This window comes from Silene latifolia, chromosome 2, assembly GCF_048544455.1.
Source record: "Silene latifolia isolate original U9 population chromosome 2, ASM4854445v1, whole genome shotgun sequence".
Taxonomy (NCBI): Eukaryota; Viridiplantae; Streptophyta; class Magnoliopsida; order Caryophyllales; family Caryophyllaceae; genus Silene; species Silene latifolia.
In genome coordinates, this window is record NC_133527.1 from 113,124,746 (window position 1) to 113,144,808 (window position 20,063).

Genomic DNA, 20,063 nt, shown 5'->3' on the forward strand with positions numbered 1-20,063 from the left:
GGTCGGGATTAAAGCGATAATTATTATAAATACGTTAGAATTATTTTATACGAAGAAAATAAGAAGAAAATAAGAAAAGACGAAACGAAAGAGACGAAATAACAAAGAACAAAGGAAGAAGAAGAAAGACAGGAACTGCGGCAGCCTCAGGAAGAGGCGCAGCAGATGCTGCGACCCTTCGAAGAGGCGCAGCAGTTGCTGCATTTCTTCTCGACATCTGTCTTCTGTTAATCCGTAAAAACAGTTTAATAAAGGGGTTTTAGAAATCGGTTTTAAATATATTTTTGACGTAAACCTTACATTAATTAGTACAAAAATAAAATACAATAACAAAAGATGGGATTGACACCCTCAGACTTACATGTTTGACGAAACGAGATTAACTAAGTTAATGTTTAGTGATTGCTCGACTCGAATGTATGATGAAAGTGCCCTCGTAAGAGGATTTAGATTAAATTGATTGATTAATTGAGTGTAGTTGGTCAAATTGGTCGGTCATGCAACGTGACTGCTACTCAAAAGGATCCGAGCTTACGTGGTCGATTGATCAAGCACGTAGACGTCAATAAGCTTAGAGCACTGTCTTAGAATGCTAAGGGAGAAGAGAAGGGAGGACACTCGCGTGAAAAATATGAGGAACGAAGGTCCCTATTTATACTAATCACACGGGAATTATGGTAAGAGTAGGATTTGGGAAGGAATAGGAAAGAAAGGATACGAAAATAACCGACAATAATACTCCGTATTTATAAGTCTTGGGGTACTCTATCGAGTAGCCCTTACTCTGTCGAGTAAGGGTAAGTTGCGAAATAAAATAGTTTCTGACCTGTTGGGTACTCGATCGAGTAGCTGGGGTACTCGATCGAGTAAGGGGGGTACTCGATCGAGTACCTTGGGTACTCGATCGAGTGTCCGGTTTTACGGGGAGTTTTCTCGGGTTTTGTTAATTATGCGATTAAGATATTTAAACATAGTCGTCATTGTTTTAAATCACTTTTACAAAACCTAAAACCCTGTTTAAGAGAGAAAGCAACCAGTTCATCTTCCTAATCGCATTCTTAGCAATCCCCGGAGTTCAGACGGTCAGTTCTTGTCGTTATTCGTGTCGTTGAGTTCCTTCCATCGAGGGTAAGCTTTTAATATAATTTTTATAATGTTTTGTTAAGTTTGGTTAAACCCTAATTTAGAGTTGGGGGGTTTTGTGTGTAGTATGTGATGTGTAGCCTCTATGTGTTATATGATAGGAGGAGGGTTCGTAGAAGAGACTTTTTGACTCACCGTTGATACCGTCTCGATCACAGTGCTTTCCGGGTAGGATTTCCTACTCGCATTAGTCCCATAATGGGATATTGGTGATGTGTTATATTTGGTTGTTTGATATAATGATTATACTGTGTTTGTGGTTGTGATTGTTGTTGATGGTTCTCGAGATGCGTTCTCGGCTGAGTGGGGTCACTTGCGGGAGTGACTTCACGCCCTAGTTTCGCCCTTCGTGGAACCCGCCACGGAAGGGGATGTGCACATTAATGGACGGGGTTATCGCTCGGTATGATGAGCGGGGCTTAGGTGGGAACGGCGGTCCCCCATCGGCGTAGTCGGGTCCGTGGACGATCGAAGATTGAGACGATGGGAATTGGTTGGTGGTGTATGTGTGTGTGTGACATTCAAATTTGTCTGTTTGTCTTATTATTGTTATCTATATTGATTGTGTGATTAGTCACGACCCGGTGTTGTTTTGTAAACCTGCGGTGATCCATTCGGGATGGTGAGCAGATATTGAGCGAGTATTGAGATGAGTCTTGGGATAGGCCGGGATGCCACGACATGATGATAGGAGTCTTCCGCGTAGCCTTTAGTTTATTTACTTTTCGATTAGACAATCGATTTGAAATAATGTATCGTACTTTTGGTTTGGTTTGAGGATTGTAACTATTAACTAAATTATTATATTAAGCATTGTTTCTTTATTGTTGTTTGATTATCATTGCCTCGGGTAACCGAGATGGTAATGTCTTCATACCTGAGTGGTCCTGGTAAGGCACTTGGAGTATGGGGGTGTTACAAATGGTATCAGAGCGACGATCCTGAAACCTGTAACCAATGAACTTAATGAACATAGGGAGTCAATTAAAATGAACCCGGGGTAAAAGTTGTAGGAGCTAGTGCAAAGGCTTGGGAGACGTCCTAAAGTCGCAGGGGTCGCCCTACAACTTTGAACCGGTCACATGGGGGAAGTGTTTGTCGAGTCATATGTGTGTTTGGTTAACTTGTTTACAAATGTGATGGAATGTGTTGATTGTTGGATGTTCGAAGTTGGAAGTTGAGAAGGTGGAAGAAAAGTGATGATATATAGAAACTGTTGATGAAATGATAACATGTTGAATGTTTTACAACGTGGCAATTAATAGCATGATGAAATGAACTCGTAGATATAGAAAAGATGTGTAGCATAATTGTTATGATATAATATGTGATTTATAAAGTTTAACATGTTAGCATATGACGTAACATGCGGGTAGCTCTTACGAATTAGTGTTACTCGATCGAGTGGGACTGACTCGATCGGGTGGGTTTTTGGCGATTTTGAGTCCAGAATCGAGTTTTGGGGCACTCGATCGAGTAACTAGGGGTACTCGATCGAGTAGGGGGTCACTCGATCGAGTAGCCTAGATACTCGATCGAGTAGGTAAGAGATCAGAAGATCTGTTTGGGTCTGAAGTTTGGGTACTCGATCGAGTACGTGGGGCACTCGATCGAGTAGCCCGTTACTCGATCGAGTGGGTTTGGGAACTCGATCGAGTAGGTTCTGGGGGTCGCGTCTTCGTGTTTTGAAGTTTAGTACGTATGTTCATATCTACCCCTTTTCTTATATATGTATAGTTTCAAGATGCCGCCCAAGAGAACTGCTTTGTACGCGAGAGCCGAGCTTATGACCGTGGATGACATCGTTAAGATGTTAGAGCACCAGGATGCTCTTACTGAGACCCTAAAGAAAGTGAATGAGGACAAGAATAAGGATAAGGAGAAGGAGGTTGATCATTCAAAAATCAGCCTTTACATTGCGAGCTTTAACCCGAAGGAATACAAGGGGGTTGGGGAGCCTAATCTGCTTGATAGTTGGCTGAGAGAGATGGAGAACATCTTAGACTTGGTTCATTGTCCCGATGAGATGAGAGTGGAACAGCCGCGTTCTATCCGAGGGAGGCGGCGAGGCAAGTGGTGGGATTCGGTGAAAGTGAGTGCTAAGGAGATATATACAAACCAAGGCTTACCCGCTATACCTTGGGAGGAGTTTCGTAAGGTCATGAGGAAGGAGTTTGTACCGGAGCATGTGAGGAGTAAGATGAGAGAAGAGTTTGATGGTTTTAAGATGACTGCTGAGATGTCTGTGGCTGAGTACTACAGGTTGTTCAATGAGAAGTCTAGGTATGCTGAGGACATGGGTTTGAGTGAGGAGAATTTGGCATTGACATTTGAGAGGGGGTTCACCACCAAGATTATGGATAAGTTACCCGTGGGGATCCTTACTGATGTTAAGGAAGCTTATGAGAGAGCTGGGAGAGCGGAGAGGTTGGTGGAGATGGCTCAGGAGAGGTCAGGTGGTGAGAAGAGGAAGTCTGAGAGCGAGGGTGGTGGCCAATCGAATCACAAGAAAGGCAACCACAATCGATCTAAAGGATTTTCTTCCTCGGGTCCGGGTTTAGTGTTGGGACTTCCTTTGGGCGTGGCCGTGGAAGTGTGAGTAATAGTTGGGGAGTGACCTGCTTTGGTTGTGGTGGTGTAGGCCACAAGAGACATGAATGCACGAGTGCACCGGATCTTTTCGAGAGACCGCACGAGCTTCGCGAGCAACAGACCGGGCCGGATCATGGCCAAACCGGGAAGTCGAGTTACAGAGTGGAGGCAACCGCAACGGCGGTAATTCTTATCAAAAAACACCGACGAACAACAACAACAATCAAGGGTCGGGTGCTAAGCCGACCGCATCACCAAGATCTTGTCCAGGGAGGTGGACAAGACCGATGGCAAGTTATTCATGATGGAGAAGAAGGCAAACAGGAAGATGCGCACGTTATCACCGGTACATTCCTTGTTAATGGTATTCCTACCTTTGTTTTGTTTGATTCGGGGGCTTCTCAGTCGTTTGTGTCTTCGAGTCATGTAAAACAGTTGGGTTTGAGAGTATATGAGTCTGTTAGTGAGCAAGTTTTCATACCTTCGGGTGAGTCTGTATCGTGTGGGAGATTGTTTAGAGATGTATCTTTGATAGTTGGGCAAGTTGATTTCCCCGTAGACTTGCTAGAGTTTCCTTTTAACGGTTTTGAGATGATAGTTGGGATGGATTGGTTAGGAAAGTATAAAGCTAAGATAGATTGTCATCAAAAGAAAGTGTCCTTAAGAGGTCCAAAGGGTGTTAGTGTGTCTTATCGTGGGTTTCTCGTCAAACCCAAAGTTAAGTTGATTGCAGCTGTTACCTTGAAGTCTTATCTGAGGAAGGGATGTCCTCTGATCTTGTGCCATGTGAGAGATGACCGGATAGAGAGCCCGACAGTTGATGAGATACCAGTGGTGGGAGAGTTTGCGGATGTTTTTCCAGAGGAAATTCCGGGTTGCCACCGAGGAGGGAGATAGATTTCACCGTAGAGTTGAAGCCAGGGACGGGGCCAATCTCTAAGGCACCGTACCGTATGGGTCCTAAGGAGATGGAGGAACTTAGGAAGCAGTTGGATGATTTGATAGAGAAGGGGTACATTAGACCAAGTGTATCGCCTTGGGGAGCACCGATTCTTTTTCGTGAAGAAGAAAGATGGGAGTTTGAGGCTATGCATAGATTACAGGGAGCCGAACCGTGTGACGATAAAGAACAAGTATCCTTTGCCAAGGATAGATGACTGTTTGATCGGTTGAGCGGCGCAACATCTTTTCTAAGATTGATTTGAGGTCGGGGTACCATCAGGTGAAGATTAGAGAGGTGGATATACCAAAGACAACTTTCACGTCAAGGTATGGCCATTATGAGTATGTGGTGATGCCGTTTGGGTTGTCTAATGCGCCAGGCGTGTTTATGGATTTGATGAATAGAATCTTCGGGCGTTCTTGGACCGGTTTTGTGTAGTAGTGTTTATCGATGATATCTTAGTCTACTCTAAGACTAAGGAGGAGCATGAGGAGCATCTGAGGATCGTGTTGCAGACTTTGAGGGATCATGAGTTGTATGCTAAGCTGTCCAAGTGTGAGTTCTGGTTAGAGAAAGTTGCTTTTCTGGGGCATGTAATCTCTAAAGATGGGGTAGTTGTGGATCCGGCGAAGATTGAGGCGGTGACAAAGTGGGAAGCACCAAAGAATGTTCTTGAGGTTAGAAGTTTCTTGGGTTTAGCTGGATACTACAGACGGTTCGTGAAAGATTTCTCCAAGATAGCTAGACCGATGACAGCGTTGATGAGGAAAGAGAACAGGTTTCGTTGGGATGAGAGTTGTGAGACGGCGTTCCAAACATTAAAGGAGCGTTTGACCACGCTCCTGTCCTCGCATTGCCTCGAAGGAGCGAGAACTTCGAGGTTTATACGGATGCCTCGAAGAATGGGCTGGGATGTGTGTTAATGCAGAATGGTAAAGTGATTGCCTATGCTTCTAGGCAGTTGAAGCCTTATGAGGAGAACTACCCTACTCATGATCTGGAGTTGGGTGCAGTGGTGTTTGCTCTCAAGATTTGGAGACATTACCTTTATGGAGCAATCTTTAAGGTATTTTCTGATCACAAGAGTCTTAAGTACATCTTCACGCAGAAGGAGTTGAACATGAGACAGAGGAGGTGGATGGAGTTGATTGGCGATTACGACATGGAAATCATCTACCATGAAGGGAAGGCCAATGTTGTTGCTGATGCTTTGAGTAGGAAGAGTGTACATTCCTTGTGTACAGCTCTATCTTTGATGAGGCTGAGAGATGAGGTAGCGAGCTTTGGGATACATATGATGCAGAAAGGAGATGCCATGGGTGATATGACAAGATGCGACTTGAGTTTTATGATGATATTCGAGGTAAACAGGTTTTGGATCCTAAAATAGTTGAGTGGAGAGTGGAGTAGAGAAAGGGACAGTGTCCTGTTTTCTATTCATACGGATGGTAGTTTGAGGTTTGATGGTAGGTGGTGTGTTCCTAATGATGAGGAGTTGAAAAAGACGATCATGACAGAGGCGCATTGCACACCATATTCAGTTCATCCAGGTGGAGACAAGCTATACAAGGATTTGAAGAAAACGTTTTGGTGGCCTGGGATGAAGAAAGAGACAGCTAAGTTTGTGTCCCGTTGTTTGACATGCCAGAGAGTTATAGGGGAACAGAGAAGACCACAAGGTAAGATTCAGTCTTTAGAGGTGCCTGAGTGGAAGTGGGAATCCATTTCCATGGATTTCATTGTGGGTTTGCCTAAGAGTCAACAAGGTAACAACATGATTTGGGTGATAGTGGATCGTCTGACCAAGTCAGCTCACTTTGTTCCAATGAAAGATACATGGACCAAGGCACAATTGGCTATGGCCTATCGAAAGAACGTGCTTAAGTTACATGGAGTCCCTAAGGACATAGTGTCTGACAGAGATGCGAGGTTTATATCAAGGTTTTGGAAGGAGTTGCAGGAATCGTTGGGAACAACTTTGAAGATGAGTACAACATTTCATCCTGCGCGACGACGGGCAGATCGAGAGAACAATCAAGACTCTTGAGGATATGTTGCGAGCTTGTGTGATGGATTTTGGTGGTAGCTGGGAGCAGAGGTTGGACTTGATAGAGTTTTCTTACAACAACAGCTATCACACCAGTATTGGTATGGCACCGTTTGAGGCTTTGTATGGGAGGAGATGTAGGAGTTCAATCTGTTGGGACGACAAAGTTTTGAGGCAAAGGTTTTAGGACCAGAGATGGTGCATGAGATGGTGGAACAGATTAAGATGATCAGGGAACGGATGAGAGCAGCCCAGGATCGACAAAAGAGTTATGCAGACCTACATCGTCGGGACCTTGTTTCTTTTAGGGGGGTAGGAGATGATCACGAGCAGTTTTTAAGAGTTTTATACCCCTTTTATATGTTGTGTCGGTATGTTTGTCGGGATAAGTTGGGTTAGTATCATGTTTTACGTTGAATTTTGTTTTGGTTGCCGAGTCGGGAAGCTTATGGGAGTACCTTTGTTTAGTAGTGGTTTGAACTTCGGGGACGAAGTTCCTTTTAAGAGGGGAAGACTGTAATACTCCGTATTTATAAGTCTTGGGGTACTCTATCGAGTAGCCCTTACTCTGTCGAGTAAGGGTAAGTTGCGAAATAAAATAGTTTCTGACCTGTTGGGTACTCGATCGAGTAGCTGGGGTACTCGATCGAGTAAGGGGGTACTCGATCGAGTACCTTGGGTACTCGATCGAGTGTCCGGTTTTACGGGGAGTTTTCTCGGGTTTTGTTAATTATGCGATTAAGGTATTTAAACATAGTCGTCATTGTTTTAAATCACTTTTACAAAACCTAAAACCCTGTTTAAGAGAGAAAGCAACCAATTCATCTTCCTAATCGCATTCTTAGCAATCCCCGGAGTTCAGACGGTCAGTTCTTGTCGTTATTCGTGTCGTTGAGTTCCTTGCATCGAGGGTAAGCTTTTAATATAATTTTTATAATGTTTTGTTAAGTTTGGTTAAACCCTAATTTAGAGTTGGGGGGTTTTGTGTGTAGTATGTGATGTGTAGCCTCTATGTGTTATATGATAGGAGGAGGGTTCGTAGAAGAGGCTTTTTGACTCAAATTGTTGATACCGTCCGATCGTTGTGCTTTCCAGGTAGGATTTCCTACTCAGTATTAGTCCCATAATGGGATATTGGTGATGTGTTGTATTTGGTTGTTTGATATAATGATTATACTGTGTTTGTGGTTGTGATTGTTGTTGATGGTTCTCGAGATGCGTTCTCGGCTGAGTGGGGTCACTTGCGGGAGTGACTTCACGCCCTAGTTTCGCCCTTCGTGGAACCCGCCACGGAAGGGGATGTGCACATTAATGGACAGGGTTATCGCTCGGTATGATGAGCGGGGCTTAGGTGGGAACGGCTGCGGTCCCCCATCGGCGAGGCTGGTCCAAAGGGACGATCGATTGAGACGATGGGAATTGGTTGGTGGTGTGTGTGTGTGTGTGACAGTTCAAATTTGTCTGTTTGTCTTATTATTGTTATCTATATTGATTGTGTGATTAGTACTCGACCCGGTGTTGTTTTGTAAACTGCGGTGATCCATTCGGGGATGGTGAGCAGATATTGAGCAGTATTGAGATGAGTACTTTGGGATAGGCGGGATGCCACGACATGATGATAGGAGTCTTCCGCTATAGCCTTTAGTTTATTTACTTTTCAGTTAGACAGTCAGTTTGAAATAATGTATCGTACTTTTGGTTTGGTTTGAGGATTTTAACTATTCACTAAATTATTATATTAAGCATTGTTTCTTTATTGTTGTTTGATTATCATTGTCTCGGGTAACCGAGATGGTAATGTCTTCATACCTGAGTGGTCCTGGTAAGGCACTTGGAGTATGGGGGTGTTACACCGACTTAGTTGAAACACGGAAACTTGGACAAAAAGAAAGCCTGGAGAAAAGGCGCAGCAGGTGCTGCGATCCTTCAAAGAGGCGCAACACTTACCGCGTCCTTTCTAGGGTAGGATCCTTCTGCGCGTAGAAAACACGTTTGACAGCCTGTCGTATTTTAGGCATAACTTTCTCTACAAGACTCGGAATAAGGTTATTTTGGTGGCGTTGGAAATCTAAAAAATAGATGTCGAACTTTATGTGAAATAGGCCTGACACAAAAAAGTCGTTATCACCTCGTAAAACGGGTCTAAAGGTTGGGTTATCATTTTAGCTAAATGAAATGCACATTTTGTAATGTAAACTTAAGTTTAGCCTAAAGAAATGACATGGGCCTCAAAATGAGATATACCCATAACATTTATGACATCTTAACCTTAGGTAGACAAGTACATTGCTTTGATTTGGGATTTTGACGGTTTTAGGAAATGAAGACGGTTTTTGACCCGGACTCCAAATGTACTCTAATTATGTAATGACACCTAGATGACAACCAAGGGGTATACACAAGTGTATGAGTTACCTTTTATTAACCGATTTACGAAACGTCATAAAATCGCGATATATGCTAAACATGCGGCCCAATCATCACTGGGTGTTTGGCGGGAGGTGCAGAAACGAGGTATCTACAGAGCCCCCACTTTGACTGAGGCTTGGACAAGGCGAAAGTCAAAGTATAGCCATCAGGTCTCGAAGATTACAACCTGAAGACTATGGCGACGCGAGGCGGCTCAAGGGGTCTGAGCCAAGGACCTGTTGTCGGGAAAATTTTAGAGTCTGTCGACTTCCGGGGAGGGTCGTTTAAAGTCCATTAGACTACATAAGGAAGCTCGCCAGCCATAAGAAGAAATCATACCCGAGACTTCTTTTCCGAGATGTTTCCGGAGTTGCGTAGGAGCTGAGGGTAAGACCTAAAAGATATGTAAGGATTGAGCTAGGGTGTGGGGCCCTAAAGGAAAACATCAACGAGAAGGAGGCCAAATATAAGTTCAACCTAAGGGGTAACCAAGATTTGTGTAACACCCCCATATACCAAGGAGTCTTAACAAGGCCTTCCCTAGCATATAATAGCGTTACCATCTCGGTTGCCCGAGGATAGTAATCATCAAAAGTCGATAAAAGAACAATGATAGTTTATTACAAGATTAAACACAACTACTGATATAAAAGATATAACTCAACACTACTATTTGAACTACTCTTGTCGTGACTCGTGAAGGACTCATCCCGCCAAGACTCCAGCTACTATCCAAGACATCACCTGCTTAGACTGGCTGCTCACCATAAGGGATCACGGCAGACACAACAGAAATAAGAAGACAAACCACACAAGGTCAGTAACTGAGGAAAGACACAACAACAACAGCCAACACACTACAGACACAACCAAGCACACACACACAAGCCACAATTGCTTCAACCAATCACTGTAACCGACTGTCCACTGGACCAGCCCTGCCAGTGGGGGACCGCATCCATACCCACCAAATCCCCGCTCATCATACAGAGCGATAAACACAAGTTTCCTTAATGTGCACATCCCCTCCTGTGGCGGGTTCCACATAGGGCCAACCAAGGTGTAGATACCCAGTATCTGCTGAGACTCCAACAAACACCATAACCCTTTTTCCGACCAAACGAGTTGTTACACTTACGTCGGTGTCTCGCCATAACCAAGCATGTAAGTATGAGGGTGTAAAAATCCTTCTTTTATCATGTCTTTACTTGTTTTATGACTATAATATGCTAAATCATGCATAACACGATCCAAAACATAGGATAGACGAGTCAAAACTGAGTTTTGGCCTAAGACAGAAGCCCCTTGTTCTGCACAGAGGCTCGCGCCTCAATGGGGTGTCCAGGTCAGACTCTACCGTGTTTGTTCTCGTCTTTCCTCATTAATTCATTTTCATATTTGTAATCGGTTTTTACCATTTTAGATAATTTCAAACCCTTCTATTTATTTTTACAAGTTTTTAACCATGAAACATTTTTCACCCTTGGTTCCTAATACCATGACGGTTTAATCCGTGTTTCGGTGATAATATTTGGTTAATTACATTTAAAAGGTATTTTAAAGCCTTTTATTTCATTTCTTTACATTTTGGGAGGTATTTTAAAGCCTTTCCTCATTTCTTTACATTTTCAAAATAAATGTATTAGTCACCAACACAAAGTCATCCTTGGTTCTACATACCATGCCGGATTTTAACTCGGGTACGATGATGAGTATCGACTAATTATATTCAAATGAACTTAAACAATTAGTTCATAATTATTTTCAAAACTATTCATGCCAAGATTGTCAAGTCGAAACCAACGCCGAGTATCATCAAAATAATGACGATTATTCGAGTCTCGTTCCTCAAATCAACAAACGCGGTCTAAACGACCCTTTCAAACCAAATCGGGTCAAATACCCATTTTTCAATACGTTAAACGTTTTTCAAATGGTCAGAGCACGGCATATAACCGTTGACTGACTCGCGCCTAAACAGGCCTTTTCTTTCTTATTTTCAAAAACCAGGGGAGACCCCTTACACCGTCGGCATGCTCGCGCCTCATATGGCCGTCTGGCACAGGGCCTGTTTCCTTTCCAGCTTTAGTCTAGGACGATACCGACTCCGGCTAACCCGGATATAGGACGGATCAGATGACTACTTTACTCATTCAAAAATCATACTTGCAAAATGCCTTACTAAGACAAATGGATCACGTTATGCAGCATAAACCTAATACGGTAAATGGATGTTTAATTTCCGTCTTGCATGCAAATCAATCATAAATCCAACTCGACATCTTATACTTGATACTTGGATTAAATCAACCGACTTAGAAAGCTCTCACATGTTAGGTTTAAATTATTGGATGCGCATTCATGCATTTAAACCGTTTTATCAACTTTTGCATTCAACCAACCAAGATCGATCGAGAGGCCGCTACATGCGGCGGGATTGGGTGTCTGATTAAAGGGCTTCCCAATACGTACCTTCACCTCTTACTCAGAAACTTTAGATAGTGGACGACCTTATCCAGGGCGTACGAGAGTCATTCTAGAGATAGGATGCTAAAGAGGGACGATTCCTAATCTTTAGTACCTATGTCAAACACTGCTTTGTGCTTCGTTTAATTTGATCGAGGTATAAAGTGGATTCGAACGGGTTCCAAGCATCCCACAAATGCTTGGTGGCGACTCCGAACATTTCTAATCGTTTTGAGACCCTTACCGAGACGAAACCGACCAATCTAAAACGATCCGGTCGAAAGCATTCTTTTTACGCCGCCGAGCGTGGCTTTCAAAAGACCGCTGTATGTCCACAGATCGGCTAGGCTTGCAGGTGGGCCATGTCCACACAAGGGCGTGAAGCCACTCCCGCAAGTGACTCCACTCAGCCAGGAACACGCCCCGAAGATCACAGACAGCTATACAATAATCACATCAACCGAGACAACACGACATCAACCGATTATCATAATCTATCAATCACACCAACACGACATCAACCAACTCATATCAAAAGACACACTAGACACCCAACAGTACTAAGTAGGCAAACCTACCTCTAGCCAACTGCAGCGATTCCGAGTCCGACCCAAGATATCAACCAACCAATCAACACACCTATAAAAGCAGTACAATCACCTATTACTATACTACAACCCTAACAGAAATAATAACGACAATGATGATGATGATGACATACCTACGCATAGCATACCGGCGGCAAGACCGCTACCCGACTCAAGCAACCCATCCCTACGGCACAAGCATCCTCAAAGGCTTCCATGGAAAGAACCAGGGTGAAGGGAAGAAGGAGAGACGACTTTTAGGTTTTTGGGAAGAGGCAGAAATGATTTGCGATTCTACCGAAACACGATTATAAATCCCCGTTGTAAAGACGCTACTCGATCGAGTAACTAACTTACTCGATCGAGTGACCCCTACTCGATCGAGCCTCCCACTTACTCGATCGAGTAGCCTCGACTAGATCGAGTACCACATTCCCAACGGTTATCATGACATAAGATATCTCTCGTAAGGTTTCCTTAAAGACTAATACATGTCACTAAGGTCGGTCAACGTCAGTCAACGGGTCCCTAAAAGGACAGGTATTATAGTCTTCCCCCCCTTAAAAAAGAACTTCGTCCCCGAAGTTCGACTCATCCTCTCCCGAACCACACGACGAAAACCAAAGTCGATACCACCATTTACCCGACACAGGTCAACAAAACTGTTTAGCAATACTATTCCCCTACGTATGTTCATCGAACATCATCATCATCAACAACCTAACACACGTCACACACACAATCTTCAACTAATCACACACCAACCATAAAGACGACCGACTCGACTATCACTTACACTACTAAATCACCCTATTCAACACGCACCAACACAACCACGAGACTATACTTTCATTCCTCACCATTCAACAATTACCACTTGTAAGACACACCACCCAACGGTTTTGTCACAAATTCACAACAACACACGTTCCTGACTTACATTATATATGTTTCATTATATTCGATTACTCTGACCTTACAACATAATTCTGCTAATAACATTGAAATTCTCAAGTCATCATAGCGAATAACGACCGAAAGAAAATATACAGCATGCTATTTCGTTCAACAATTACAAACTCTTACTCAATTGCACTACAACCACCATGAAGCTGTTAGTTATTTAGACCATGTTAATACTCATCTTATGATATTAAAATTACAAATTAATTTAATATGGTCTAAATCTACAGGCATACAAATAAAAAAAATAAAAAAATGGTTTTAAACCATCTTAAGACAAACGTTCCTTACATTGGTATAAGGCAAAATATGGGCACTACAAAGATCACCTATCTTTGTAGTTCTTGAGCTATGTAAATGGTGGATGATCCTCCTATCCTTAGCCCCCAAAGTAGAAGGCCTCCTTTGGATACACCCAAGATAAGACCCAAAATGATACTAATATTATCAACTAGATAATAATTAGTATAAACCTAGTTTATCACTACAAATATCATTACCCTAATAATATTTGATGTATGTTAATTTTATTGTGAATATATTTGATGAATTGTGATCAATTTTTGATCAAGTTATAAGATAAAAAGATGAGAAGATGGTCTTATTTTTCCTCTCACTATATCCGGCCAACATGGAGCAATTTAGTGATTTTTTGACCAATTCCAAAAAATTATATCACCTTATGTGTGTAAGTCAAGGGGTATTTATAGGCCTCATGATGTCACATTGCTTACATCATCAAAGTTAGGCAAAAGTTTGCCAAGGAACATGTGATCAAATCACATATAATCTCGGTTCATTTGGGATTTATATGGGTCTTATTTTGACTTTCGACATTTGTCCCACAAATGCTTATAAGTCATACATTTAATTATCCTATATAATTAAATATTTATTTAATTATTTAACGGTTAAATAATACAAATTAACCACTAATGACTACTTAACTATTAACTAATCATGAGACCATTTTATCAACATACAATGTGTCAATACTACCCCATATAGCTAATTTTACAACCTCTTGTAAATTAAATAGCTAATAACCTTCACCTCAAAACTTATATACACAACTCATATTAATTAACTATTAAATTTATTAAGTAATTATCAAATAATTAAATAATAAATTCCCTTGGCCCGAGTTCGTAACTCATCATCAAATAATATACTCACATGCCTTGTTAAAAGTCAATTAATACAAGGATTTAATTAATTTGTATCTCATACAAATAATTAGTTTTTCCATTTGGGCATCATCCTATAGGTGTGACCTAAAGGGATCAGCTGATCACCGCCGTCACACGACAGTAATTGTAGATACCCAGTATCTGCTGAGACTCCATCAAACACCCGATGATTATCGGACTATAACATGTTTTGGAATCGCGGCGTTTGATCGACAGTTTGTATACAACTTTACGTCGGAAAACTTAAAACGATTTCAAAAATAAAACATTTCAAAAATACCTGGAGTGTTTAATGCACGACGACGGGGACACAATGGCACTAACTTGAGTCAAAACCGACACCGGACCAAAAACCGACTCAAAAATTCAAATCCCGACTCCAACAACGAGTCAAACCGAGTCAACCACCAAAAACAGAATATTTCAAACCTTCTACCTTAAGTTTTCCCGGATTCATGAATGGTCAAGTACCAAACATGTGACTACAAAACCTAGGATAGAACAAATCATGATTGCGTTTGTTGTGAAAGCGACAACTCACCTCGAAGAACCGCGACGTGGCTCGCGCCTCTTTGAGCAGCCCAAGTGGCCACGTCGCTCAAAACTCACACAACCACTCATTCTCCTATAAATACCCTTCAAATGCCCCCCATTTGAGACTTACGCGAGTGTCCGCCCCCTCTTTTCTCCCTTAAAATTCTCGACTCGACTTCTTAAGTCACAATCCAATGCGTGTTTACGACCTACCGATCGTAAATACAAGCCTTACACATTGCTTGGTACCATCATCGTGCATTAAATCACTTGACCGACCATTTCGACCATTACACCGTCACTAAACTTAAAACACACTTTTTACTTACCAAAACGGTTTTAAACCGAGTCTTTTCCGACCAAACGAGTTGTTACACTTACGTCGGTCACTCGCCATAACCAAACATGTAAGTATGAGGGTGTAAAAATCCTCTTTTATTACGTTTTCATTTGTTTCATGACTATAACATGCTAAAACGTGCATAACATGAACCAAAACATGGAATAAACGAGCCAAAACTGATTTTTGGCCTGAGACAGAAGCCCCTTGGTTCGCCGGCTAGCCCGCGCCTGAATGGGGTGTCCAGGTCAGAGATCAACCGTGTTTGTTCTCGTCATTTCCCTTTAATCTCTTTTCATATTTGTAATCGGTTTTCACCATTTCAAATATTTTCAAACCCTTTTTATTTCATCTTATTTGTTTTAACCATAAAACATTTTTCACCCTTGGTTCCTCATACCATGACGGTTAAATCCGTGTTTCGGTGACAATATTTGGTTAATAACATTTAAAAGGTATTTTAAAACCTTTTATTTCATTTCTTTATATTTCATATTAGTCACCGACACAAAGTCATCCTTGGTTCTATATACCATGCCGGATTTCAACCCGGGTACGATGACGAGTATCGACTAATTACATTCAAATGAACTTAAAACAATTAGTTCATATTTATTTTCAAAACTATTCATGTCAAGTTTGTCAAATCGAACCCGACACCGAATATTATCAAAATAATGATGGTTATTCGGGTCTAGTTCTTCAAATCAACAAATGCGGTCTAAACGACCCTTTCAAATCAAACCGGGTTCAAACACCCATTTTCCAACACGTTTTATAACGTTTTTCAAATGGTCAGAATACGGCATATAACCGTAGGCTAGCCCGCGCCTAAACAGGCCCTTCATTTCTCATTTTCAAAACCAGGGAGAGGCCCCTTACACCGCCGGCTGGCTCACGCCTCATATAGCCGTCTGGTACAGGGTCTGTTCCCTTCCAGCATTAGTCTGGGACGATCCCGACTCCGGTTAGCCTGGATACGGGATGGATCAGATGACTATTTACTCGTTCAAAATCATGTTTGCAAAATACCAAGACAAATGGATCACGTTATGCACCCTAAACCTAATACGGTAAATGGATGTTTAATTTCCGTCTTGCATGTAAATCAATCATTAATCCAACTCGACATCTTATAATTGATACTTAGATTTAATCAACCGACTTAGAAAGCTCTCACATGTTAGGTTTAAATTATTGGATGCGCATTCATGCATTTAAGCCGTTTTATGAACTTTTGCATTCAACCAACCAAGATCGATCAGTAGAGGCGCTACATGGGCGGGATTGGGTGTCTGATTAAAGGGCTTCCCAATACGTACCTTCACCTCTTACTCAGAAACTTTGGATAGTGGACGACCTTATCCAGGGCGTACGAGAGTCATTCTAGAGATAGGATACTAAAGAGGGACGATTTCCTTATCTTTAGTACCTATGTCAAACGCTGCTTTGTGCTTCGATTTGACTGAGGTATAAAGTGGATTTCGAACGGGTTCCAAGCATCCCACAAATTCTTGGTGGCAACTCCGAACATCTCTAATCGTTTTGAGACCCTTACCGAGACAAAACCGACCGATCTAAAACGATCCGGTCGAAAGCATTTTTACGCCGCCGAGCGTGGCTTTCAATAGACCGCTGCATGTCCACAGATTGGCCTGGCGTGCAGGTGGCCCGTGACCGCGGATCCGCTTGTGGCCCAAATCCACAAACCGAGACGTGGCCCATGTCCACAGATTGGTGACTCCGCTGGGGAAAGCTAGGACACTTACGTCTTTGTGATCCCTAGATGGTGAGACTCGAATGAGGTCTTGGTTGGAATGCATTAATTGATATTACGGTCACGGTCGGGTTCCTTATCCGGGCCCACAACCTAACCCTTTTCGACCAATTGGCTCGTCTCGTCAGCGTGAGTTTTCTCATCCCCGTGTTTTGAATCCTGATTGAGTCAAGCATACCATTGACGTTACACATTTCTGTCTCGTCAAAGAGCTTTCATCACTTTCGAGCATGAGGCTAGGGCACCCTCCTTACACATTTTGTTTGGATTGGTATCCCTCTCGCAAATCGGGGTTTGATTGCTTGGTTTGTAACCCACCCTTCTGAGCCAAAACCCGTGTCAGCATAATGCATAATATAATGAACTGTGAGTGCTTATCTGCTACTTGATCATAAGTCCTTCCGTGTCATTTTCAAACTTTCAAAAACACCTTTTTGCGCCGTTATAATGGCCATTTCAAACCACGGTCTTTCGCCGACTGTTGCACGCCTTTCTAGGCCGTCGTAATGACAATTTTCAAACCTGGTTTTTATAACCATTTCAACACGCCTTTCTAGGCCGTCGTAATGACGGTTTTCAAACCCGGTTTCTATAACCATCTCAACACACATTTCTAGGCCGTCGTAATGACGATTTTCAAACCCGGTTTTTATAATCATTTCAACACGCCTTACTAGGCCGTCGTAATGACAATTTTCAAACCCGGTTTTTATAACCATTTCAACACGCCTTTCTAGGCCGTCGTAATGACAATTTTCAAACTCGGTTTTCTACAACCATTTCAAATCACATTTTCACGCCGTTATAATCGCCGCGTCTAGACAGGGATTTTAAACCGTTTCGCGCCGACAATGGCTCTTTCAAAACCCGAGAAAAGCACACACCCTTTTCTCGAGACACTTTCGAGATCCAGAGGACATGCACCATCCCCGAGACCTCTTCAAACATTTCAAACCCGATTTTCAAAACATACAATTTTGAATTTCAAAAACCGACTTGGGAAACAATACACTGTTTTCCGAGCCGATTCAAACTCAAACCGTCTTTTGCAAATAAACTTAAGATAACCCTTTCAACCGATCGACTTGCGGAGATCTCTATCTTTGGAAGCCACCCTTAAAGCGACAAATGAATCTTTTTGAAAATTTCTATTTTCGAAAGCATCAGTCCACCATTCCAATTCCGCCTCGTGTCAATCGAGTCGAAGCAAACGTACTTATGGGTCTTTACTTATGAGTCGTCTTAGCACGAGACCCGTCCAATGGCGTCGCGCCGTCATGTTGGACTCGTGTCAAAAAGGTTCGGTCAACACCGTCACGTCATAAACCGAGTCAGCACCGAGGAACCATACACGGTCACCCTCGTCTTGTTGAGTCTGATCTTTGTCTTGTCCTTTGTGTTGTCTGCGTTCAGTCTTTGAACCATGTCGGATTGAGTTGTAATGTGAGCCGTTTTTCTGCCTCAGAGCCATGGCCAAATCTTCAGCATCGTCCAACAACAATGATAATAACAGAAATGTCACGACTGATCAGCTAGCCAGCCTGCTCACCGCTCTTAAGGTCACCCTGGACCGCGTCGAGACTCGTATCGACGCCCTGTAAAACAAAGAAATCGGAGAACATAATACTCCACCTTTGACTGAAACTGAGAAGAGGCTGAAGCTCTTGGAAGAACAGCTCCTAGCCCGGGGTAACAATATCCATCTTGAGAACAACCGAAGGTTTGAACCTGTTGGGGGATCAATTACCTGACAACTTTAACCTGACTGATGTACCTAAGTTCAAAGGAGTGGAGGACCCACTCAATCATATCCGTGCTTTCAAAGACTACATGGCCATTAAAGGGATCAAACAGGAGCTTTTTACCCGGATCTTCCCATCCTCCTTGGAACCGATCCCTTGTCAGTGGTACTACTCCCTTGATCCGAAAAACCATACCACTTGGGACGAGGTCGCAGTTGAGTTTGCCAAACAATATGCCGACAATGTCGAAATCAAGGCCAATACCCGTACTCTCGAAGTGCTAACCCAGAACGATAAGGAAGGATTCACCGAGTTCTTAACCCATTGGAGGAGGGTGAGTACTCAACTGGTCAGTAAGCCGAGTGAATCAACGTTGGTGAAAAAGTTCGTCAACAATCTCCGCCCAGTTTATGCCAACTTACTAAGATATCAAAATATTAAGACCTTCCAGGATCTGCAGATTCTGGGGACACATATTGAAGATGACCTCCGAAAGGGTGTCCTAGCCAAGACCACTGGTAGAGACTACCAGGGATCCACCTCAACCGGATCTCGCCCTTATGGTCAAACGAACAAGATCGATGAGGTCATCCTCGTTGAACCATCTGCTAAGAGAGCTGAGCGCCCCCAGAGAGTGTTCACTAATATAGGGTCAACTTACGCAAGTGCTCTGAAGAGGCTCATGGAGCAAGGGAAGTTACAACCAATCGGACCCACCCCGGATCCGACTGATGCTAAGAAATTCCGCTTCTGGAACCCCAACGCCTACTGTCAGTACCACCAAGGGAAAGGGTATGATACTGAAACTTGCTTCAAACTCAAACACATCATCCAGGACATGATTGATAAAGGAGATTTGCCTCTACCCCCACCGACTAAGCCAAACAACAAAACAAATCCTCTGGGAATCCACGCCATCTCTGACGATGAGCCAACTCTGGACTGCTCTCACCTTATCCTGCCAGTTGATGATGAGGTGAATGCCTTGGAAAAAGATCCGTCAGACGGGGTGTTCGTGTTTAGTGTTGCCACTATGCTCACTATGTTACAACAGGTTGAGGAAGCCATAACCAGTCTCTCCGAAAGGATCACCCGACTTGACGATGCCTACCGTCGACTTATCTTCAATCCTCCACGACCGTGCCCAAGGGAGAGTCCCCCGAGCGCCCAAAACTACTCACACCAGGATGGATTGCTCCCGCGACCATTCTGGCATGCACCTCACAACAATCAACCTCACAATAATCAACCCCACGAAAACTACCCTCACAATAACTACCCTCATAAAAATCACCCTCACAAAAATAACCCCCACAAAAATATCCCTCAC